Source organism: Rhineura floridana, chromosome 3, assembly GCF_030035675.1.
Source record: "Rhineura floridana isolate rRhiFlo1 chromosome 3, rRhiFlo1.hap2, whole genome shotgun sequence".
In the NCBI taxonomy this organism is placed as follows: Eukaryota; Metazoa; Chordata; class Lepidosauria; order Squamata; family Rhineuridae; genus Rhineura; species Rhineura floridana.
This window is the reverse complement of record NC_084482.1, coordinates 129,676,226-129,701,569: the sequence shown is the minus strand read 5'-3', so window position 1 is coordinate 129,701,569 and position 25,344 is coordinate 129,676,226. Positions and strand designations below refer to the sequence as shown.

The window sequence follows — 25,344 nt, the reverse complement described above, 5'->3', positions numbered from 1 at the left end:
TATCCCAGGGGGGAGGTTTATTCCGAACCGGACCTTTCTCAGCTCCTGTCGGGTTTCCCCCCTCAGTCAGTTTAAAAGCTGCTCTGCTACCTTTTTAATTTTAAGTGCCAGCAGTCTGGTTCCATTCTGGTTCAAGTGGAGCCCGTCCCTTTTGTACAGTCCCGGCTTGTCCCAAAATGTTCCCCAGTGCCTAACAAATCCGAACCCTTCCACCCGACACCATCGTCTCATCCACGCATTGAGACTGCGAAGCTGGGCCTGTCTGGCTGGTCCTGCGCGTGGAACCGGTAGCATTTCAGAGAAAGCCACCTTGGAGGTCCTGGCTTTCAGCATCCTACCTAGCAACCTAAATTTTGCTTCCAGGACCTCACGGCCGCATTTCCCCATGTCGTTGGTGCCAACATGCACCACGACCACTGACTCCTTCCCAGCACTGTCTACCAAACTATCTAAACAACGGGCGATATCCGCAACCTTCGCATCAGGCAGGCAAAACACCTTGCGGTCTACACGCTCATCACACACCCCACTGTCTATGTTCCTAATGATCGAATCACCCAGTACAAGGATCCCTCCACCCCCTGGAGATATATCCTCGGCACGAGAGGATAGCTGCTCATCCCCCAAGGAATGGGTCCCTTCTAAGGGATCGTTTCCCTCTTCCTCAGCTGGATGCTCTTCTTCCCCGAGACCATCGTTCTCCATGATAGCAGGAGAGCTATCATCGTTGGAGTGGGACACAGCTATAACGTCCCTGAAGGCCTCCTCCACACACCTCTCTGCCTCTCTCAGCTTTTCCAGGTCCGCCACCTTGGCCTCAAGGAAATGAAGTCGTTCCCGGAGAGCCAGGAGCTCATTGCACCGAGAGCACACCCACGACTTCTGTCCAACAGGCAGATAGTCGTACATGCTGCAGGCGGTGCAAAACACTGGAAAGCCCCCACACCCCTGCTGGCTTTTTACCTGCATAGTTTTGTTTAAGGTTTATTACGTCAATGGGTTGGAGACTGCGGTTTAGTTGAGGTCAGGGAACAGACGGGCAGAGTGGGGGGCCCTGGTTCTGGGAAAAAGAACCTGCTTTTTAAGTCAAGAAAAAGATATCCATGGTGGTTGTCCTGAGGCCATGCATAGTAGTATACATTCAAAGTTGTTGTGGACATCTGAGGTGCACTGGGCCTCAAATTAAGAAAACTTAATTTGGCAACTTTTCAAACTGAAGGGATGCAAACAGGGCATGGTTTATAGCACATGATGGAACCAGCTTCCCTATGAGGAACGCCTTGATGAGTTTAAAGCTTCATAGCTTAGAACAGAGGCAAGTGAAGAAAAGATAGAGGTTTATACAATTCAAGAGAAACTGGAGAGAGACAGTGCATTGTATCCAATGAAGTCTTACTCAGAGTAGACCCTTTTGAATTAATAACATAAATCAGTTATTAATTTCAGTGGCTCTACTCTGTATTAACACTGGATACAACCTATTTTCTTCTTCTCTCATGATACAATTCAGAGTTATTCAATGAAATTTGAGTGCTTAATTTGCACCCAAAGCAGGGTCTAAATATAGGCTGCCTTTGGAAACGAGACTTTTGAAACTTCAGCTGCTGAAAAATGCAGCAAGAGTTCTGGGGCTGGTTTTTTTGAATGCAATTCCATGCCTGTGCCAACTTCATCAGTTTCTAGTTTGTTTCATAATCCAATTTAAACTGCTAGTTAGCACCTTTAAACCTTATACCAGGGGTAGCTAATGTGGTACCCTCCAGATTTTGTTGGATAACAAGTGGAAGGGTGGAGCTGGGCAAAATTGGTCAAGCCAAGCGTGGAGAGAAAGTTGGACTGCCAAATACATCCCAGGGAGGTATTAAGAGACAATCCACAAGCCTCTTTAAGACCTAAATGGAGAACCCCAGCAACCAGGAGAGCTCAGCATGATAAGGTTGGAGCTATTAGAGGAGAAGCATGTGGCAGAGGTCCTGGAGAAGTATGAGGGACTTAAAAACCTCAAAAACTCTACTCTGAGGCAGGCTGCTTTCTCCCTTGATACCTCTACAGCTTGAGTGACCAGGCAGGCTGTGAAGTAACAGCTACCCTGGACGTCTGTCAGAGAAGGTGCATCTTTATGTAGATGGCCCACTGGCCTAGAATAAAGCCTATTTTGTTTGCTAAGAACTGTGTGCATGGACTTATTCGCCCAGAGGGGATTACAAGCTGCCTTGAAGAGTCTGATGAAATAAAAAATTGTGGAATTTTAAGAAAAAGAAAAAGATAAAATATTTTTACTAAAGAAACAAATCCTCCCTAGGAAGCTAATCTGGACACCCAAAGTTCTTCACACCTTTTAGGAACATCCTCCCTAAGGTTCTCAGGTACTTCTATGCCCAAACCTTTGTCCAGTATAAAAGCTGCAGTTATGACCGCACTGACAGCAATTAACATAAAGAACTGCACACCAGCACCCCCATTCAAGATCACCAAGAGGTAAAGAGGAAATTTAGGAAATCATGGCCATCAGGAGTCCTACTTTTATTTAAACAATTCATTTCCTGTTACTTGGCAATGCTGTGTTATTTGCACTTGCACCTCCAGTCCATGCATACATTCAGCAGAAATCAAAAGTTGTCAACTCCATTTTTCATTGCACTGTGTGACATGATTCTTCAGACAATCGTGTCTTAAGCCTCTCATTGCTTCTGTATCTAAGCCTCTCTAAACATCTACACCATCTGCACAAGCTCCTTTTACCATGTGATGAAGTCAAACGGCCTTTCAATTTTGCTCACACTAAAAATATACACATTTCACTTGATTCACTTGCTAAGCCCAGATTCAGATGTTGAAAGCAAAATGTCATTGCTACAACTGTATTGCTTGGAAGCAGCCATCATGTGACATCCACATTTAAATAAGTTCTTGATGGTTCTATCATTTATTAGGTTGGTTCTTACTGAAGAAAGGGTGACTGCCAAGGACCTAACAAAGCCCCTTTAAAATAGGCTTTGTAACTGGCAAACATTTGGTTTTATGTATTACTGTTTCGTCTCTGTTTACTGTACTTTTGGACATTTATTGTTGCATTCAATTGAATGATCTTTGTTGTTCTCTGCCTTGAGAATTTTGAATTTACAAACCTGCAATCCCAGACAAGTAGGTGAAAGATGAGGCTCTCAGAAGTAAACCTCTAAATAGCTGAGAATAGCAAGTGGAAGAGTGTTGTTTTCCTGATGTCCTCCTTGTGAGCATTGCCTAAACATACAGTTGGTCACTGTAGGAAATAGAATCCAGGACCAGAGAAATAGGAATAGAGTAAACTGCCGTATACAGAAGTCAGATAATTGGTCCACCTAGTTCAGTATAGTCAATGTACTGACTGGCAGTAGCTCTCCAGGGTTTCAGACAGGATATCTCACAGCCTGACATGAAGATGGAACTTGTGACCTTTTGCATGCAAAGCAGATGCTCTATGATAGAGCAACAGTCCTCTAGCTTGAGCTAAAGAGGCATTTGTTCTGTTTCAGTGGGACTCTTCTTTCGTTCAGATAAGGGGCTCAATGTGGGCTTCTAGTCCATAGGTCTTCAACCAGTGGGTCGCAAGGTGGGTCACGAGGACATACCAGGTGGGTCACAGCAAAGCTGTTACAACCATGTTGGACTCCAGCTAAAGTTGACCATATTTAAAAAGCATTGCATGTGGTGTCTGGGATAGGATGCATGTGGTGTCTGGGATAGGATGCATTTTTTTGATGGGTCACTCATTTTACCAATTTCCATGCAAGCTGCAATGTGGCAGGAGAAAGGCATACGCCTTTTTCAATAAGATACATTTTTCTGGCCAACCATATGCCCCACCTTTCTATAGCTATGCCTGCAGGCAGGAAGCTCTATATGAAGCAAGGGCTCTCTGCTCACTTTCTAGGCTATTTCTGTGGCTTTCTAAACTTCTTTTGGAATAGATGTACACTGCAGACTAGAATGCATGTCAGCTGCAATGGGGTAGCTGATCTGCCATCATGGCAGCAGCTGGGAGCCCAGGAAGTGACAGCAGGAGTCTGGTGGCTGGAGGAGGAGGCAAGAATTAGAGATAGCAGGGGTGCCACATCATCCTCATCATGACTCCCTGCAACCTGAAACAGGGCAGGGTTGGAGAAAAGTTCCTTGCTGGGCAGAGGAAGGGATACATTTATGGGTCTCTCTTTACAGTACCGAGTTCTTAAATCCTCAAGTAGCCCAGCATCCATTTCATTCCTTCCTGCTTCACATACTCCCTCCTCCCATTTCAGGACATCTGTTCAAGCTGTATGCCCACTTCAGCCAGCTCCCCAACAGCACTTGCTTTTTAGCTCATGTTCTGCTGAGTTACAAAGGAAGAACATTGTGCTGAGCTCTCTTGCTCTTACTCTCTCTGGTGGGGTACATTTCAGTGCATGGAGGAAAGTGGAGAGGGAATTGTAGCTGTTCTGTACATGGAAGTGTGATGGAATGCATATGAATGCCTATAGAAAAGGCAGCAAGAACAGGTGAGAGAAAGAAATGATTATAATGTGTGAGAAGATAAAGAGAAGGGGGAAGTAGATGTCAGCAGAGAGGAAAACACAACAGGCAAACATTGTGAAAGAAGGTGAGACAAGGTACAATGGTAACAGAGAAAGGACTGAGAAAGTGCAACAAGGAGGCAAAGAGAAGGCAGAGCTGAGAAAAGAAAGGCAAGACAGGTGACAGGGCAAAAAGTTCAAGAAGGCAGTGAGAAAAAAATCACTGGCAGGTGACAGAAAGAAAGGAGGTGGTAAAAGGAATAGAAAGTGTGAGGAAATACGGAAGATGAGGGAGAGTTAAATCCATTTGGATGCCATGGATGCTTTTTTGGTTAAAAAAACCCACAAGTATAATGGTGATGATGACCTGCCCTTTTGCTCAACATCAAAGACAGACTTCACTGAAGAGAAAAACCCCAGAAAGGAGAAAGAGGACATAACTTCTAAACAAGTCCAAAAGTCTGACCAACAGTACATGAAATATGAGTTCACATGTATTGAAAAAAACTGTTTGCCAATACCTCAGTGTGTGAAATGTGGTGAGATGCTACCAAAAGAAAGTTTGAAGCCATCAAAGCTGTTAACACATTTAGAAACAAAGCATACCAGTCTAAAAAACAAGCCACTTGGGTTTTTTTTCCCAAATACTGGACAACCAGTTTTTGAAGAGCCTTTGTTCCAACTATGGCAGAAAGGAAGAATAGACTGATCCAACGTATTCACAGAGCTGCTCCAGATGAAACTTGGATTCACTGCTTTCTCCACAGAGACGCACTAGCTTCCAAACATATAGGTGAAGTCCTATATGCTGTTCTAAAAAAAATGTGTCAATTATTAAAAGTCTGTACTCTTAATACAAATTCTCAGCAAAGAAATGGGTCTTGAACAAAAAACTATTGTTACACAAAGACATGAAATGATTGTCATGAAGAAAAGTGTTCACATGGCTATGTGAATTTCAACATGAAGTTCTAGAGTTCTTGAGAAAAAAATCCTCAGCATATGCTTCTTTATTAGACAACCCATTATGCTATTTAAGGTTAGCAAACCTTGCAAATGTGTTCAACTGTGAATAAAATATCTCAATGCAGAGAAGAAATTTTACAATTTTTGACTGTTAAAATAATAGAAGCATTCAAAAGAAATGCTGAAACTGTGGTTGAGAACATTCCATTGACTGGTCTCTAGCTGTTGCATACTCTTTTGAGGATGATCAAAGAGCAACTGTTACTTCTGTCAAAGGAGATGTTACGCAACACATAGAACAGTTAATTCTGTTGTTCCATACGGAATAATGGGCTCAAGTTGCAGGAAGCCAGATTTCGACTGGACATCAGGAAAAACTTCCTAACTGTTACAGCCATATGACAATGGAGCCAATTACCTAGAGAGGTAGTGGGCTCCCCAACACTGGAGGCATTCAAGAGGCAGCTGGACAGGCATCTGTTGGGAATGCTTTGATTTGGATTCCTGCATTGAGCAGGGGGTTGGACTTGATGGCCTTATAGGCCCCTTCCAACTCTACTATTCTATGATTCTATGACTGTTTCTCCCAAAATCTGTGAGGGTATACGCTGGATACAATTGCTTTTCACTGTAGAGCCAGTCATTAGAATTAAGATAAGAGTTGCACAAACAATTCCTTGAGCTCTCTTGTGACACAAGCTTAAAAGTGCAATTTCAGCAACTAGCATTACCAAAGTTTTGGATGTCAGAAAATCCAGAATTGGCAAGTGAGCTACACCCCATTTGCTGGTGTTTGGTGCCACCTATTTCTTTGAGCAAAGCTTCTTAGCAATTGTGACTATCAAAATAAAAATAGTTTAGCCATAGGAAATGAGCTGCAAATTAGCCTTTCTAATTTCACTGATGACTGGTATAAAATCTGGAAAAACAAACATGCCCAGATGTCCCAATGAAATTGTGAGTGGGAAAAAACTACTGTTTTCAAATGCTCCTCAGCCTTTGGCTAAAATAAAGTGTAAAAATCACTGGGTTTTATTTAGTAATGCAAAGGTAATGCTGTATATTGCTCTCTGAATAGTGTGCATTATTAGCACTATTAAGTATAAATCACATGTGAAAGTATGGAGTGGGTCCAGTGTTGCAGACTGGAAGTCAGAGGTTTGTTGCAGATTTGAACCAGTTGAAGACCACTGTCAATCAACATGGCTGTTTAAAACTTTTTAGCTGCGTCTTGAAGTCCCTACAATGCTATGTAATCCCAGGGCATGCAGTAATTATCGAACTATTGCCTTAATATCCCATGCAAGTAAAGTAATGCTCAAGATTCTACAACAAAGGCTCTTACCATATATGGAGCGAGAAATACCAGATGTCCAAGCTGGATTCAGAAAGGGAAGAGGTACCAGAGATCATATCTCAAACATACGTTGGAATGGAACGGACCAAGGAATTTCAGAAGAAAATCACCCTGTGCTTTATAAATTACAGCAAAGCCTTTGACTGTGCAGATCATGAAAAACTATGGAATGCTTTAAAAGAAATGGGGGTACCACAGCATCTGATTGTCCTGATGCACAACCTATACTCTCGACAAGAGGCTACTGTAAGGAAAGAATATGGAGAAACCGATTGGTTCCCAATCGAAAAGGGTGTGTTATATATTCTAATCTAGAACATATCATACAGAAAGCGGGATTGGACCAAGAAGAAGGAGGTGTGAAAATTGGAGGGAGAAATATCAATAATTTAAGATATGCAGATGATACCATACTACTAGCAGAAACCAGTAATGATTTGAAACGAATGCTGTTGAAAGTTAAAGAGGAAAGCACAAAAGCAGGACTAAAGCTGAACGTCAAGAAGACTAAAGTAATGACAACAGAAGATTTATGTAACATTAAAGTTGACAACGAGGACATTGAACTTGTCAAGGATTATCAGTACCTCGGCACAGTCTTTAACCAAAATGGAGACAATAGTCAAGAAATCAGAAGAAGGCTAGGACTGGGGAGGGCCACCATGAGAGAACTAGAAAAGGTCCTCAAATGTAAAGATGTATCACTGAACACTAAAGTCAGGATCATTCGGACCATGGTATTCCCGATCTCTATGTATAGATGTGAACATTGGACAGTGAAAAAAGCAGATAAGAGAAAAATCAACTCATTTGAAATGTGGTATTGGAGGAGAGCTTTGCTCATACCATGTACTGCGAAAAAGACAAATAATTGGGTGTTAGAACAAAATAAACCAGAGCTGTCAGTAGAAGGTAAAATGATGAAACTGAGGTTATCATACTTTGGACACATCATGAGAAGACCTGATTCACTAGAAAAGACAATAATGCTGGGAAAAATAGGAGTAGAAAAAGAGGAAGGCCAAAGAAGAGATGGATTGATTCCATAAAGGAAGCCACAGACCTGAACTTACAAGATCTGAACAGGGTGGTTCATGACAGATGCTATTGGAGGTCAATGATCTGTAGGGTCGCCTTAAGTCGTAATTGACTTGAAAGCACATAACAACAACAGCAAACAATGCTATGTATATATGTTTACAATGTAAACATCAGTTCTGTCCCCCGTGCTGGTCAACATCTACATGAAACCGTTGGGTACAATCATCCGGAGTTTTGGAGTGTGTTGCCATCAGTATGCTGATGACACGCAGCTCTATTTCTCCTTTTCATCTTCTTCAGGTAAGGCTGTCAATGTGCTGAACCAGTGCCTGGCTGCGACAATGGACTGGATGAGGACTAATAAACTGTTGGTGCATGTAGAATTGCGTGTCCGGCACTGTACAGGTGAACAGCAAAAACGTTCAAGAAATCCAAGCGCAGACAGAGAACTTGTTTAAGAGTCCTTTACTGTGGACATTAAGGTAGCAAAATAGCATACACGATTACAACACCTCCTTAGCAAGAACTTCTTCCCCCACAGTCGGCTGGCAGAGCTGTCCAGCCTTTATCTCCCTTGGTTGCCTTGGCAGCACCAGGTGCTGGCCTTGACAGCCTCGCCAAGGCTCTGCAAGGCTCTGCAAGCAGCTTAACCCCTTAACCTCTTCTTTGCTTTAGTCTTGATGGAAACACAAGGCAGTCATGCCTATGGGTCAACATAAACTGAGGCTCAATCCAGACAAGACTGAGATGCTGTTAGTGGATGGTTCTTCTTACCAGATGGCAGATGTCCAACCTGTCCTGGATGGGGTTGCACTCCCCCTGAAGGAGCAGGTTCATAGCTTGGGGGTTCTCCTACAACCATCTCTGTCACTTGAGGCTCAGGTAGCCTCGGTGGCACGGAGTGCCTTCTACCAACTTTGGTTGGTGGCCCAGCTACGCCCATATCTGGACAGGGATAACCTGGGTTCAGTTGTCCATGCTCTGGTAACCTCCAAGTTAGATTACTGCAAGGTGATCTACATGGGAATGCCTTTCAAGACGGTTTGGAAACTGCAGCTTGTGCAAAATGCAGCGGCCAGATTGGTAACAGGGACCAGACGGTTCAAACATATAAAACCGATTCTGGCCAGCTTGCACTGGCTGCCTGTATGTTTCCGAGCTCGATTCAAGGTGTTGGTTTTAACCTATAAAGCCTTAGATGGCTTGGGACCACAATACCTGATGGAACGCCTCGCCCAACACGAACCCACCTGTACACTACGCTCAACATCCAAGGCCCTCCTCTGGGTGCCTACTGCGAGGGAAGCTGGGAGTCTGGCAACAAGGGAGAGGGCCTTCTCAGTGGTGGCCCCCACATTATGGAATGATCTTTCTGACGAGGTACGCCTGGCACCAACACTGTTATCTTTTTGACGCCAGGTCAAGACTTTCCTCTTCTCCCAGGCATTTTAGTATGTGTTTTTAAATTGCTTTTTTAAAATGTGTTTTTTAAAATTTGTATATAGTAGGGCCCTACTCATATGGCGGGTTAGGTTCCAGACCACCGCCGAAAAGCGTAAATTGCCAAAAAGTGGAACACTGACAATAAAATGGCACCTGACACCCCAAAAATGCTGAAAAAACGGAACACACACCGTATGTGGGGCCCTACTGTAACTGAAAACCGCCGTATTAGCAGAACACCAAAAAGCGGTCCCCTACTGTATTTGTTTTTAATGTTTTTAATTGTTGTAAACCGCCCAGAGAGCTTCGGCTATGGGGCGGTATATAAATACAATAAATAAATATTTCACATGAGATACTACATATTTTGAATAGGTTCATATCATTAAAATAATTACATGCTGTTTCTATAAAGAAAAAATGTAGCCACTTACTCAGGCATGCTTGTAAAGGTTATATTTAAGGAGACATATGCGCAAGCCAGGTATTGCAAATCGTACATACTTTGATTTTATACACAATATTTAAATGACTGAATATTTTTGAACTGTTCAAAACTGCTTTCAGACAACTATTGGGGAACCCAAATATTCTTCCATAATTACTCAACAAACCAAAATGATTGAGGGTTGTATCCAAGTAAGTTTAACTCAGAGTAGGCTCATGGAAATTAATGGACTTAAGTTAGTCATGTCAATTTCAATAGTTCTACTCTGAGTATGACTAACAGTGGATACAACCCACAGAGTAGAAATAGTGCCACTAGCTAAAGTTACTATGCAACCATGCTTGCCACTTGCAGTATCATTTGCCAGGAGCACTGATTTTACTGCCCATCAAAAGCAACATATGTCACTATGTAAAGCCAGCCCTTCAACAGTCAGCCAGCATTTTTACAGCCCATCAAATAACAACATATGTCACTATGTACAGCCACCCCCTTCAACAGTCAGCATTTCATGGCCACTAAGCAAACTTAGTCCTCGTTAAACAGCTGTGTTGGGTCCCTCCACTATTTAAATCTGTGTGCAAGTATATGTAAAATATTGTGTATTTTAGTTAAATTGTATTGTATTGTTCTTACTTTTTTGTTGTATGCTACCCTGGATACCTTTGGGTAACAACACCCAGAGCTTGGAAAAGTTACTTTTTTGAACTACAACTCCCATCAGCCCAATCCAGTGGCCATGCTGGTGTTGTCAACACCACATACATACGTAAGAAATTACTATCAAAGGTTTTCATATCAAGAGAGAGAGAGAGACCAACTGACCAACTCTACCATCAGAGTTACAAAGTAAAAAAGGAAAAGATATCAAAGGAGAGTGAAAGGAAATGCTAAAAGAGAGAAATCAGTTCTTCAAGGCCAGAACAGAACAATTAGATGTAAGCAGACATTTTTACCAAATGAACAAGCAGAACAAAAAAATGTCTTTATAATGTGCTACTCTTATTTATTTATTTATTTATTAAACTTGTATACCGCCCCATAGCCGAAGCTTTCTGGGTGGTTTACAATAACTAAAAACAAATACAATTTAAAACACATCTTTTAAAAACAATTTAAAACTCAATTTAAAAAATTTAAAACAATATAGAACACATGCTAAAATGCCTGGGAGAAGAGGAAAGTCTTGACCTGGCGCCAAACAGGTAACAGAGTTGGCGCCAGGCGCACCTCGTCATAAAAATCATTCCATAATTTGGGGGCCACCACTGAGAAGGCCTTCTCCCTTGTTGCCAGACTCCCAGCTTCCCTCGCAGTAGGCACCCAGAGGAGGGCCTTTGATCTTGAACGTAGTGTACGGGTAGGTTTGTATCAGGAGAGGCGTTCCATCAGGTATTGTGGTCCCAAGCCATCTAAGGCTCTATAGGTCAATACCAGCACCGTGAATTGAGCTAGGAAACATAAAGGCAGCCAGTGCAAGTGGGCCAGAATTGGTTTTATATGTTCGGACCATCTGGTTCCTGTTACCAATCTGGCCGCTGCATTTTGCACAAGCTGCAGTTTCCAAACTCTTATATCAGCAAAATATAAGCTAATTCTTAACTGTGCTGACTTATATAATGTAATAATCCATTATCTCTCTTAAAAATAGAGCAATTATGTTTAGGTTACTGTATAAAATTTATATTAAGAATTAAGAGCATATTTATAGCAATACTAGCCTAAGGAGTTTCCTCTCTCCTCAGACAAAAATCCTCAGTCGTGGATTGCTTACCAAGAGGCTGAGAAAATGTAAAGAGATCAATCATGCTGCTATCCACCCACAGAAGCTTAAGTTGAGGGCAGGGATGTATGGCCTGCAATTACAGGTAGAGTAGTTACTCTGGTTGCAAAAGTCCCACCTTTTCTCCAAGAAGTTCAAGACAGTATATTCCCCTTTTATCCTCATGTTAACTGTGAGGTAGATTAAACCAAGAGAAACTGAAAGCCCCAAGGCCACTCAGTCAGCTTCATAGCTCAATGAGGATTTAAATATGGGCCTCCAAGGTTCTAGTCTAATACTAGCCTAGCCACTATACTAGAATGTGTTCCCGTATTTTCTAAGCTTTAATTATAACCCCTAAGCTAGGTGCAGCATTAAGTGTAGAAAACAAAAGAAAACACTATGGCTAGTATTGCACGCTGTTAGCACAAGCATTTCCACTTGACCTTCCCTTCCCTCTATTCTCCCCATGCACTCTCCCCAAATCTGCTCCATAGGGTTGAGGAAAACCCACAACAAATTTAGAATGCACACGGGAGAAGAGAGATAGAGGGAGTTCTGTTGCACAGCCAGAAGTCCTTGCACTAACAGAAATACTTCACTGGATACTGGCCCTTTGGGTTGTATCTAGAGATGTGAAGGCCTGGGAAAAAACACTGAAAATTCAGGGGATTTTTTAAATATATATTTACGAAAGCCAGACCTGGGGTGGCATGGGGAAGAGAGGTAAAGGAAGCCCCATTATGCAGGCAAAAGTCCTTGAGCTAACAAAACAACTTTCTTGGATGCAACCCATTGTATAAAAAACATTTAATTGACACACAGTAGTACCAATACTAAAACAGTTGCTTAACCTTAGGCTACTATTAGGCACTGTATTACAGTGGTTCTGCTCTTACCTTCACGGCCACATCCAGACAGTAGCACTGGGTGAGTGTTCCTCAGACCCCTGGGCACTTGTGCTATGGGGTTCCATAGAGTACAGTTCTCTCCCCAGTGCTATTTAACATCTATATAAAGCTGTTGGGAGCTGTCATTAGGGTTTTAGAGCAAGGTGTCAGCAGGATGCACCTCCTCTAGGATGCACACCTGAATGTGGTGAGGGGGTTTGAGAGTGTTGAAGAAACTAAGAGCAATGCTGTCAAGAGTCTAGACCAAGAGACTAGACTCCTAGCAGGGGCACCCAAGGTGGAATGGTCAAAGTTGAGACACCAGACTAAGATGCATCCAAACTCAGAGGAAGGCAATGGTACACCAATTCTGAATATCTCTTACCATGAAAACCCTATGAACAGAGTATCCAAAATGCAACACCAGATAGTGCTGGAAGATGAGACCCCCAGGTCAGAAGGCACTCAACGAGCTACTGGGAAAGAACAAAAGACAAATACAAGTACCGCTGTGACTAATGACGCAGCTGGGTCAAAGCCGAAAGGAAGCCCAGAGGATGATGCACACAGATGCGACAGAAGAGACCACAGTTGTACAACGCACACAATAGGAACATGGAATGTGAGAAGCATGAACCAGGGAAAGTTAGAAATTGTCAAGCAAGAAATGGAATGTATCAGCATTACAATACTTGGTGGGAGCAAACTAAAATGGACAGGAATGGGACATTTCCAATCAGGCAACTACAAAATATTTTATGCAGGAAATGAGAAATTAAGAAGAAATGGGGTTGCTTTAATAGTGAGAAGTGATGTAGCAAGAGCAATTAGGAGCTACAACGCAAGGTCTGAGTGAGTGATATCAATGAGATTTAACGGGAAACCTATCAACCATCATCCAAGTCCATGCTCCAACAGCAAACGCAGAAGAAGAGGAATTGGAGAGATTTTACGCAGAAGTACAGGAAGAAATTGATCACACATCAAAACAAGATGTGCTGATAATCATGGGGAATTGGAATGCAAAAGTAGGGGACAGAGAAGAATTAGGAATTGTGGGGAAATGGGGCCTAGGAGACTGAAAAGCAGCAGGAGAAAGATTTATTGAATTCTGTGAAGCCAATAATTTGTTTCTTCCAAACACATTTTTTGAGCAACCGAAAAGACAACTGTACACATGGACATCACCAAATGGTCAATATAGGAATCAAATTGATTATATAACTGGTAGCAGAAGATGGAGAAGTTCCATACTTTCTGCAAAAACAAGACCAGGAGCAGACTGTGGTACAGATCATGAACTGGTCGTATCGAAAATCAGAGTAAAGCTAAAGACGACCAACAAAGCAATCATAACACCAAAATACAATTTAAATAACATCCCAGAAGCACATAAAGATCAAATAAGGAACCGGTTTGAGGCTTTAAACTTAGTTGACAGAGAACCAGAAGAACTATGGAATGAAGTCAGAGACATTATCAGAGAAGAATGCAAAAAGACAATACCTCTAGTTAAAAAGAGAGAAAGACCTCAATGGATGACTGAAGAAACTCTTAAAATGGTTAAAGAGAGAAGGAAAGCAAAAGCAAGAGGAGATAGAAACACAGTCAGAACCCTAAATGCCACAATACAGCGACTAAGAGAACTATTGCAATAGTTATTGTATAGAAATAGAAGACAACAAAATTGTAGAAGAAGAGCCCTATTCCAAAAGATTACAGAAATGAGAGGGAAATTTAAACCACGAGTAGGGATGTTGAATAATCAACAGAACACACTGACTGACCGAGATGAAATAAAAGGAAAATGCAAGCAATACAATGAAGAACTCAATAAAAGAGATGCAAAGATGACAGATTCATTCATGGAGGAACCGTATGATGAAGAGCCAGAAATTTTAGAATGTGAGGTGAAAGCTGCTCTTAAAATACTTGCTACAAGCTACCAAGACTGAATCTGTCCAAATTTTGTCAAAAATTTGTCAAGAAATATGGAAAACTAAACAATGGCCCACAGACTGGAAGCGTTCTATATACATCCCAGTTCCAAAGAAAGGGTATCCCAGGAAATGCAGTAACGATCGAACTATTGCCTTAATATCCCATGCAAGTAAAGTAATGCTCAAGATTCTACAACAAAGGCTCTTACCATATATGGAGCAAGAAATGCCAGACAGCCAAGCTGGATTTAGAAAGGGAAAAGGCATCAGAGATCATATTGCAAACATATAATGGATAATGGAACGGACCAAGGAATTTCAGAAGGAAATCTCTCTGTGCGTTATAGATTACAGCAAAGCCTTTGATTGAGTAGATCACAGAAAACTATGGAATGCTTCAAAAGAAATGGGAGTGCCACAGCATCTGATGCACAACCTATACTCTGGACAAGAGGTTATTGTAAGGATGGAACATGGAGAAACTGATTGGTTCCCAATCGGAAAGGGTGGGAGACAGGGATGTATTTTATCACCTTATTTGTTTAATCTGTACTCAGAGCATATCATACAGAAAGCGGGATTGCACCAAGATGAAGGAGGTGTGAAAATTGAAGAGAGAAATATAAATAATTTAAGATATGCAGACGATACCATACTACTAGCAGAAACCAGTAATGATTTGAAACGAATGCTGATGAAAGTTAAAGAGGAAAACACAAAAGCAGGACTACAGTTGAACGTCAAGAAGAGTAAAGTAATGACAACAGAAGATTATCAATACCTTGGCACAGTCTTTAACCAAAATGGAGACCATAGTCCAGAAATCAGAAGGCTGCTAGGACTGGGGAGGGCAGCTATGAGAGAACTAGAAAAGGTCCTCAAAAGCAAAGATGTATCACTGAACATAAAGTCAGGACCATTCAGATCTTGGTATTCCCGATCTCTATGTATGGATGTAAAAGTTGGACAGTGAAAACAGAAGATAAGAGAAAAATCAACTCATTTGAAATGTGATGTTGAAGGAGAGCTTTGTGGATACCATGGACTGCAAAAAAGACAAATAATTGGGTGTTAGAACAAACTAAACCAGAACTATCACTAGAAGCTAAAATGATGAAACTGAGGTTATCATACTTTGGACACATAATGAGAAGACATGATTCATTAGAAAATATAATAATGCTGAGAAAAACAGAAGGGAGTAGAAAAAGAGGAAGGCCAAACAAGAACAGACCTGAACTTGCGATCTGAACAGGGTGGTTCACGACAGATGCTCTTCGAGGTCACTGATTCATAGGGTCGCCGTAAGTAGTGGTCAACTTGGAGGCACAAAACAAGTCAGCAGTATGCTGATGACATGCAGCTCTCTTTCTCCATAACATCTAAATCAAAAGAGGCTGTGAATACTCTGGATCAGTGTCTGAATGCTGTAGTGGACTGGATGAGGACCAATAAACTGTACTTGAATCGTGAGAAGATGGGAGCTCTTTGGGTACATGGTTCCCATGTCTGGGAGACAGGCAAGTTACCTGTTCTGGATAGGGTTGTGCCCCCTCTGAAGTAGCAGATCCATAGTTTAGGGGAACGTCTGGATTCATCTTTGTCACCAGAGGCCCAGGTATCCTCTGTAGCTAGAAGTGCCTTTTACTGGCTTTGTCTGCTTCATCAGCTATGGCCGTTCTTGGATAGAGATAGCCTGACCAGTGTAGTCCATGTATTGGTAACCTCAAGGCTGGATTACTACACTGCACTCTATATGGGGCTGCTCTTGGCCCTGGTTTGGGAGTTTCAGCTGGTGCAAAATGCACCAGACTACTGATAGGGGCACATGGCTGACAGTATATGACACCACTCTTAAAACAGCTGTACTGGCAGCCCATCCACTACCAAGCCAGGTTCAAGGTACTTGTATTAATTTACAAAGCAAAATGAACAACTTAGGACCAGGGTGTCTTAGGGACCGCCTGAACCCTGATATCCCAGCTCGATCACAGAGATCATTTGCACGAGCAGCTTTGGTCGTCCTCCAAACTGGCAAAGCTCACTTAACATTGACATAAAATTGAGCCTGCAGTGTCATCAGAGCAGTTCTCTGGAACAGTCTGCCAACAGACATTAAGAAGACGCCTTCTGCTTTAACTTTTTAAATGCCTGCTAAAAACCCTTCTGTTTCATTAGGCTTATGTAAGCAATTAGGAGAATGTCTTTTTTCAACAGGTGATCTCAGTATTTTAAGTGGTTTTTACTGTATGGGTTTTCTTTTTTCTTTACTTGTAAACTGCTTTGATGTTTTTAAATGAAATTACAGTATACAAATATAGTTATAAATAAATAATAAATAAATACCATAATAAAAGAATTTATATAACCACAGAGTAGCAGCCTTCAGCATTTCAGGCTCTATAGATCTTCCTTATGCCTTGATTCCAAGAAGCATGGATGTATTTGGTTAGTAATATTCCATCCTAGTTAAAGACCAAAAGCATAGGATTATAACCCCACAATCCTATATTATGCATTTGATATTAGAAATTAGCTACAAGCTGTATCACAGCTTTTTAAATGTATCTTGGAGCTATCTACAGACAATATGGGTTAGTTGAATTAAAGAATATTAGATGAGCCAAGGTCCATCTAGCCCAGCATTCTGTTCTCACAGTGGCCAGCTAGATGCTTAGAGGAAGCCTAAAAGCAGGACCTGAGTGCAACAATGATATCTTTGGATATGATTTCCAACAATTGGTATTCAGAGGCGTACTGCCTTCAACAGTGGAGGTAGGGTTTTCAGTCTGATCCAGCAGAAAGGAAAAATGAGACATGCCCATAATACTTAATGGACTTCCTCAGGCACCAGTTCCCCTTACTGTAGGTCAGGAAGGTTGGTTAATGCACTAGTTAAAATCTTACGCTCCAGCTGTAACACAACAGCAAGATTTCAGCTCTCTTATCCAATGGCAAGGAGACACATTACTCTGTTTTCAGATCTAAGAAACATTAACATAGATATCCACTGGAGGGAAGTGGGGCAGTTGCCTCCCCAGATGAGCCATCATCTCCATGTTCCCAGCTCTCTTTAAAGAAGTAGTAGTAAGTTTCTAGCATTTGTAGAACGCAAGATATCAAGAAGCCAAGCATGCAGACACTATTCTCCTCATTTGTTTTGTGAGAAATTTGCAAGCTCCTGTCTTTTAGTGTTTTTAACCAATGAATGAAGTCACAACAATGACTAACATTTAAGAAAGCATGACAACATGTAGTCCAGTGTTGTTATTATGGTATGTTGGGTTGTTGTTGTGTCTTTTTAGGGCTATGCAGGAGGAGCTGTGTGCTTGGCTGTAGCAGTAGTGCAATTAATTAAGGGCTGGGGTGTGTGTGAAGTGGGCCAGGAAAAGAACTGAAGGTTTCACCAGTGGGTAGATAAAGGGACACTATGTCTGCTCTTAGGTAGACAGTAGGTCTACTCACTGAGAAACCATGGTGGGGTACACCTGGAATTTGAGACAGGCTTTACAACTATTCAGATACTAGATCTATCAGAAATGATAGAGCTGTTTTCTGTTGCTAGTTTTGTTTGTTTATTTGTAGTATTTATTTCGTCCTTCCCCCAAAAAAATGCTGCAGGTGCCCATGAATGTTGAATACAAAAGAGGGAAATTTATATCATACATATCCCTGCTAATAACAAGCCAACACCACTACATATAAACTTTAAAAAAAAAACACAAACAAGTACAAAACACAGAAGCATTTAAAAACCAACAACCAAAAAGTGACAACATAAAACTATATAAATCAATCAACTATATAAATCAATCAATATGCCTGGCAGAATAAAAATATTTCAGCATCTGTCTAAAAATAGAATGAGGGGATTTAGCTGATTTTCCCAAGGAGATAATTCCAGTGAGATGCAAGAACAAAGAACTATTCAGACCACCCAAGCAGGGAACTCATGTTCTCAGACTAAGGTTCCCAGGTCAGAAGCTTCCTAAAACCTGAGATTTCAGGGGCATGTGCTAGTGATGTCATAGGGGGCATGCCCTAGTGATGTCATTAAGCATAATACATTAAGGAACAACCACACTTGCTTGCAGCATACCACTAAAACAAAAAAAATTCTCTGATTGGAAATTAAGATAGAAATCTAAATGAGGTTGTTTCCAGGTCCAGCTGAAGTGATGAGATCATTCCTTCTCACCTGCTTAGACAGCCTGGGTAAGGAACATTTAATCTACCCTACTTGCTTCTGACAAGAAGGGTTTAAGTGCCCTCAGGTCAGCCCGGTCACCAGAAGGCCATTGTAGGAAGAAAGCCTGGTGCTGTGGAGATGTTTACTGGGAGCACTCAGGAGTAAAGATGAATACCCCCAAAGACTGTAATTCTAAACACACTTACTAAGGGACTAAACCCACTGAACTCAATAGGACTTACTTTCTAAGTAGATATTGTTAGGATTGTGCTGTTGGTAAGGCTCGATTAGGGATCCTCTGAAAAGATGGGTTGGCAAGCCCCTCCCTGGAATGCCCTGCCTGCCTTTTAGCGTGGCTGCTCCAAATGTCTTTACAGACTTGACCCTTCACTCCAGGGAGAGGTTTGAGAAATGAGTAAGAGTTAAGAAGATTCTCTACTCCTTCCTGCCTACTTTGTGGGCTGCTATAAACTCACTTTGACAGCCAACCCAGTTCCAGGGAGCAATAATTGACTGAGAAAACACACATGGTATGGTCTACCTTCATTAGCAGTAGACTGGGAACAACAGCAATTGAAGCAACACTTCCTACTATGTGAATTCTCTTTTGTCACTATTGGGCAAGAAACAAACCAGCATGCAAATAACAAGGTGCATCATCAGTGGGTTTAAGGAGGTTAAGCTGACCACATGGAACCACTGTTGTTGCTTCTATGGATGTAAGGGAGTAAGGTCCGAGGTAAATGAAATATAATAGAAAAGGAAAAAGACTGATGATTTCCTAAATGCAATACCATACCAACCACAACAGGTTTCCTATGACTAAGACAGAAAACTCAGCATTCCACAACCAATCAAGGTCATAGAAATCCCCATGCAGCACAACCTGACCCGGGAGCTGCAGTTAGTGCAGAATGCTGCGGCACGATTGCTGACAAGAGTGAGATTCTATCAGCACACAATACCTCTGCTCTGAAATCTGCACTGGTTGCTGATTTGCTACCAAGCCAAGTTCAAGGTGTGCTTTCCATGTTATGGGTTTCACATAGTACTTCTGCTCTTGTAAGAAATAAACTCCTTTAGTGTGCTTTAGTTTACGCTTTGGAGCTCCCTGCCTATTTACATTAGTCAGGCACCTTCATTGTACTCATTTTGGCACCTATTTAAAGCATTCTTGTTTAGGCAAGCCTACCCAGGCATGTAGAAGTTATTACGTTTTTATCTGTTTTTAATTCATTGTTGGTTTTATTATTTTGAATGTTTTAAATACCTGTCTTTAACTGTTTTTGCCAATAATTTTATTCTTTTAATTCCTTCTATAAACCGCTTTGTGGGGGTTTTTTACAAGAAAGTGGTATATAAATGTTGTAAACAAAAACCATAAATAAATATCAGAGTCACTGTAGCCCTTGGGTCTCTTTACTCTTTTATACCGAGTCAGACCATTTGGTACCATCCAGCTCAGTACTAATGACATGAACTAGCATTGGCTCTCCAGGATTCCAGGCAATAGTCTCTTCCAGAGATTGAATTTTGGACCTTTGCATGCACAGCATGTGCCCTTCCACTGAACTACACCCATTTTAAAAGGTATCTTTTAAAATTGTTCTATTCAATTAACTAATGAATGCACAGCATACTAGGGCAGATCCACACCATGCATTTAAATCACATTCAACATACACTTGAAGCACATGAATTCCACCACAGAGTCCTGGGAACTGTCATTTGTTAAGGGTGGTGGGAACTATAACTGTGAGGGGGAAACTACACTTCTCAGGATTCTTTGGGGAAAGTCATGTGTTTAAATGCGAGTTGGATGTGCTTTAAATATATTGTGTGGATCTGCATTACTTCATAAACTTTGCCTACATATAAAATATTTTAATTAAATTTTAAAATGGAAATAAGCTACAAAGTTTATTGCGTGACCATTGGTTATACACCATCTCTCAACCTAATCTGCCCCTCAGGGTGAAAACAACAGAGGGGGACCATGATCACCCCAAGGAAGAAGGGCGCACTTAAAATGTAAATAATAATTTGTAAATAATAATTTACAATCTTAGTGTGAAATCAATACATATCAAGACATAGTATGAAGAAATATTTATATAAGCATGAAAGTCAAAGAAGTTTATTATTTACACATCCTGTAAAGTTATTGATAGTGCAATCCTATGCATGTTTACTCAGAAGCAAGTCCCAATGTATTCAATGGTGCTTACTCAGACAGGGAAGCATGCACAGGACTGCAATTCAGTGATAAGGAACTTCACTCACCCAATCCAAAATTCAGAATCATGTCACGTTAACCTGTTTTGTAACTGTTTTATACTTGTTTTATGGTTACTGGATTTAAATGGCTTTATTTCTTGTTGTGAGCTGCCTTGGCTTCCAACCCTACCTCACAGGGTTGTTGGCAATATTCCATATACACACACTTTGGAGATGTAAAAATACATACACCCCATTATTATTGTTGTTGTTGTTGTTATTGTTATTATTAATTAAATTTGTATACCGCCCCATAGCCAAAGCTCTCTGGGCGGCTTACACATATAATAGTTTATTGTCAAAACCAGTTGGCCATTGGAGAACATTTTTTTAATAAAATCAGCATTAGTTTTCCTGCCAAATAAAAGCAGTGACACCTAAGTAAGCTCTGCCTAACTGCTTAAAAGAAAAGGATCAGCGGGGGAGAGAAAGATTTTCAACACAATCCTTTTCTATGTTCACTCAAAAGTTCCACTGATTTTCAGCACAAACCATGTCTACTCAAAAGTAAGTCCTATTGAATTCAGTGGGGTTACCTCCCAGGTATGTGGAATTACATACACGTGGGCTTCTGCTGGGAGGAAGGGTGGGATATAAATCAACTTATTATTATTATTATTATCATTAGCATTGCAGCTTTACTCCCAGAAATGCTTCATATTGGGAAGGTTTTCAAAACAGGTTATGAATAAACAAATAAACTGCCCTCTTAAACTTGTTTGACTCCTTAATTAGAAAAGTATAACACTGCAGCATGTACACATTTTAAAACTTCTGTTCAAAAGTTTTTTGAAAAATAAAATGTATAATATGCCATTTCTGCAAGTAATTAAAAAAACCCTGCATGTACACTTTTATGCCTACCAAGATCCTGCCGTGATCTTCTATTGTAGTGCAATCCTATGCATGGTTACTCAGAAGCAAGTCCCAATCCTGTACAGAGAAAATACTCTTTATGCTGCTGAAAGCTATATATTTACTGAATTCCTGATGTGAGACAAGCAGGAAAAGGAAACTGTGGGTTTAGGATTGTGGGGGGGGGTGTCAACAAATCTTGTCAATCACAACCCTGATTCACTGAAACCTGAAAGGGCAGGGATTAGAGCAGCCGGTAGTAACAGAAGCTGGGGGGGGCAGCTGACATTTTGGTTTATATCTTTTGAACCAGACAACCTAGAAACTTAATTTTTTAAAAAAATGAAAGCTAAGATTCCTGAAATTAAGGTGAGTCACCTGGAAAGGACCCCCAAAAACTGGAGTCTCCAGGAAAAAACCAGACACCTGGCAACCCTATCTCAGACTCCCCCAGAGTATTCTTCAGGACACAAAACATCAAACAATAATCTCCACTCTGTAGTTACAATAGAGGTGCAATAAAAAAACTACTCCATACTGGTTCCAAGGGAGGGAGATGAGAAAGTAGATGAGCATTATTCAAACAAGCACCATTCCTCAATTCCTTCCCAAAATATTTCTAGAAGAAATGTAGACGGAAAGGGAACAACAATGGCCACATGTCTCCCAATCCCAAGAATGTGAAGAGATGGGTGCTGGTTGGGCAACCTCCCTTACATGCAGAGCCCAGTGAATCCTACAGTTCCAAGGGAACACGTAATGTGGCACTGGGAGAAGAATTCTATTAACATTGTGTCTCAGCTTCCTCCTTATAGTTTTTGCTCTTCCCCATTATTAGCAAAATCAGGATACATTAAGCAAAACTTCAGATATTGCACAATTATTCAAGAGAAACTATGTAAAGTTCCGAATATTGTACATTTTATTCAGTAATAGGCAAAAAACCTTGCAGTTTAAGATGGTACCTATAGCCAACAGATATTTCTATCAAACTTTTAAAAACAGGGAAATTGGGCAGCTATAGTGAATGCACCAGGGAAGCAGGAGACCTGACCTCCTCTCTACAATATTGTACCGCCCTACAAATTTGTAAAAATGCAAAGACAATTTGGGTTAGTCTTTCACAGTCCAATCCACTTCCTGTGTAGCCTGGAAGAATTTGGTAACAGAGGGAGGAGGGCAGAGGGAGGGGAAGGAGGATATGGGGTGGGTGGGCACTGAGCAGAGGGAAAGTCCCTTCCCTTTGCAAAATAAAAACATGGTTAATGGTATCATCTTCCCCCACCTTTTTCTTCTACAGTAGACACGTGTAGTCTGTTATCCAAACTTAAACCAAAGCTGTCCCTGGCCACATCCACACCAGATATTTATTTCACTTTAAACAGTCATGGCTTCCCTCAAAGAATTCTATTCCTCTCACAGACCTACAGTCCCCAGAATTCTCTGGGAAGAGGGGCTGACTGTTAAACCACTCTGGCCGCTGGAGCTCTATCAGGAAAAAAGAAGTCTCCTAGCAACACTCAGCATCTTTCACAAACTACAGTTCGCAGGATTCTTTGGGAGAAACCGCCCAGAGAGCTTCAGCTATGGGGCAGTATATAAATGTAATAAACAAATAAAAATAAATAAATAAATAAATAAAATGACTGTTTAAAGTGAAATAAATGTCTGGTGTGGGTGTGGCCTCCTGATTCGCCAAGCCAAACAGCTGTTAGTCTGGCTTTTAAAACACTGACAGTAACTTGTTACTGGGCATGCCTGAGCTTATCATTAACTCCAATATTAAATTTCTTAAATTAATAAAAAAGCAGCCATGCATTTTTTTTAACTTTTAAACCGCAGAAGATGAAGGTCAGAGCATGGGGCAAAGTCAGTAATAAGATGACAGGTACTTTGTGAACATGGCTGATTTTTAATTAATTTCAACAAATTATGAGACCACTGACAGAAAAAAGTCCACCAGAAGTCTGGATTTTTTTCTTTTGTTTTATTTATTTATGTTATTTATATCCCGCCCTTCCTCCCAGCAGGAGCCCACTTTGTTTTACACTTTGAACTCCCAATTCTCTCTGAATGTTTTGTGTATCGCCATGAAAATGTAGAGGCTCATTAAGCAAGCATTTCTGAGTTCAGGACTATAAGTTTTGTAATATGTTGTTTTGAAATGACCTTATGGGAAGCAGCAGAATGGCATGGGGGTATTTTCAATTTAACATAGTGGAATGTGAAAAATCCATGGTGGCTGTATAATAAAGGTTGCAGAATTCAGCTTTTCTTCTTTGTACAGAATTTGGAGTATCAGGGTGCAGAACTCATAGAATCATAGAATAGTAGAGTTGGAAGGGGCCTACAAGGCCCCTGAGTCCAACCCCCTGCTCAATGCAGGAATCCAAATCAAAGCATTCCCGACAGATGGCTGTCCAGCTGCCTCTTGAATGCCTCCAGTGTCGGACAGCCCACTACCTCTCTAAGTAATTGGTTCCATTGTCGTATGGCTCTAACAGGAAATTAATTAGGAAAGAAATGGAAACCATCTAATCACAGATCTCCTGACAAAATATGTAGCTTGGCCCTAAGAGACAGAGAAACTCAGATCTTTCTAGAAGATTAGAAGACAATTTTCCTGCTGTGCAATGAAGTATTGATCAATTGATAGATCCCTTCCAGATGCAGCTTTCTTGATCATCTTCAATGATTTCTTCAATTATGACATCTGGAACAGATGATGTCTGAGGTAAAGCAGGAATGTATTTCTGCGTGAATGATGGAGTCATTTCTTGGAGCAGAGTGTAATTTCCTTCAAGACATGCATCATTGTCTTGCAAAGGAGCAACTGTGCCAATTTCTTCAACAAGTGGTTCAAGTTGTACATTTACTTGTGATGAAATGTTACTTCTGAATTCCTCTCCAATGTTGCTCAGTTTTAGAGGGCTCCCTCCAAAACCATGCATGTTAGGGGTATCAGAGAAAATTTTCCCTATATTTTCAAACATAGGGGTAATTTCTTCACAGTCCAAGTAAAACCTTGGAAGTGTTCTTTTTTTTTCAGATTATCCAGTTTCAAGGCTTCTTCCCCAACTGTCATTTTTAAACTGCAAAGAACCTGTTTTAAATTATGATAAGGCTTTAAGCTATCGGTTGCTTTAATCTTGCTTGCTATTCTTATGACTGCATCCAAATTGTTTCTTTTCTGCATAACTGATACCTGTACGCTATGTACATCAGTTATATAGTAACTGGTGTTCATTATCATTTCTGTCTCTAGTTTTCTTTTCCTTGAATGTACAGAAGCAATAATATCTGAAAACCTGCTAGTAATAACATCAGCAATCTTGCTTTCTTCCCGCTTTGCTTTGGTGACCAAATGTTCAAGCATCTCCTCTGTAGTCTTTAAACACTGGAAGTTGATTTTTGCTACTTCCAAAGCCTTGTCTATCTCTTGCAGAGTTTTGCTATTCATATCTATTGTAGATGTTTCCAATGTTAGATAGCGACCAGGAGTCCTGTCAGCACATTTAGTAGATGCACTCTTCTCTTTGATGCTTTGATGATTAAACCTTGTATATTTTTGCAGACTCCTAAGATAAACTTTTTGTTCAAAATCTAAAGTCTCTTTTGAAGTATAGCTATCACATTCGCAATATTTC

The 25,344-nt window shown here is 40.9% G+C and overlaps 1 protein-coding gene and 1 pseudogene across 7 annotated transcripts in view; both read right to left on the bottom strand.

Moving 5' to 3' along the window:
- Positions 1-25,344, bottom strand: part of DOCK3 (dedicator of cytokinesis 3) — a 463,693-nt gene that overhangs the window by 426,216 nt on the left and 12,133 nt on the right. The gene's annotated exons all lie outside the window — the stretch shown is intronic.
- LOC133381980 (RING finger protein 17-like) lies at positions 24,343-25,326 on the bottom strand (annotated as a pseudogene).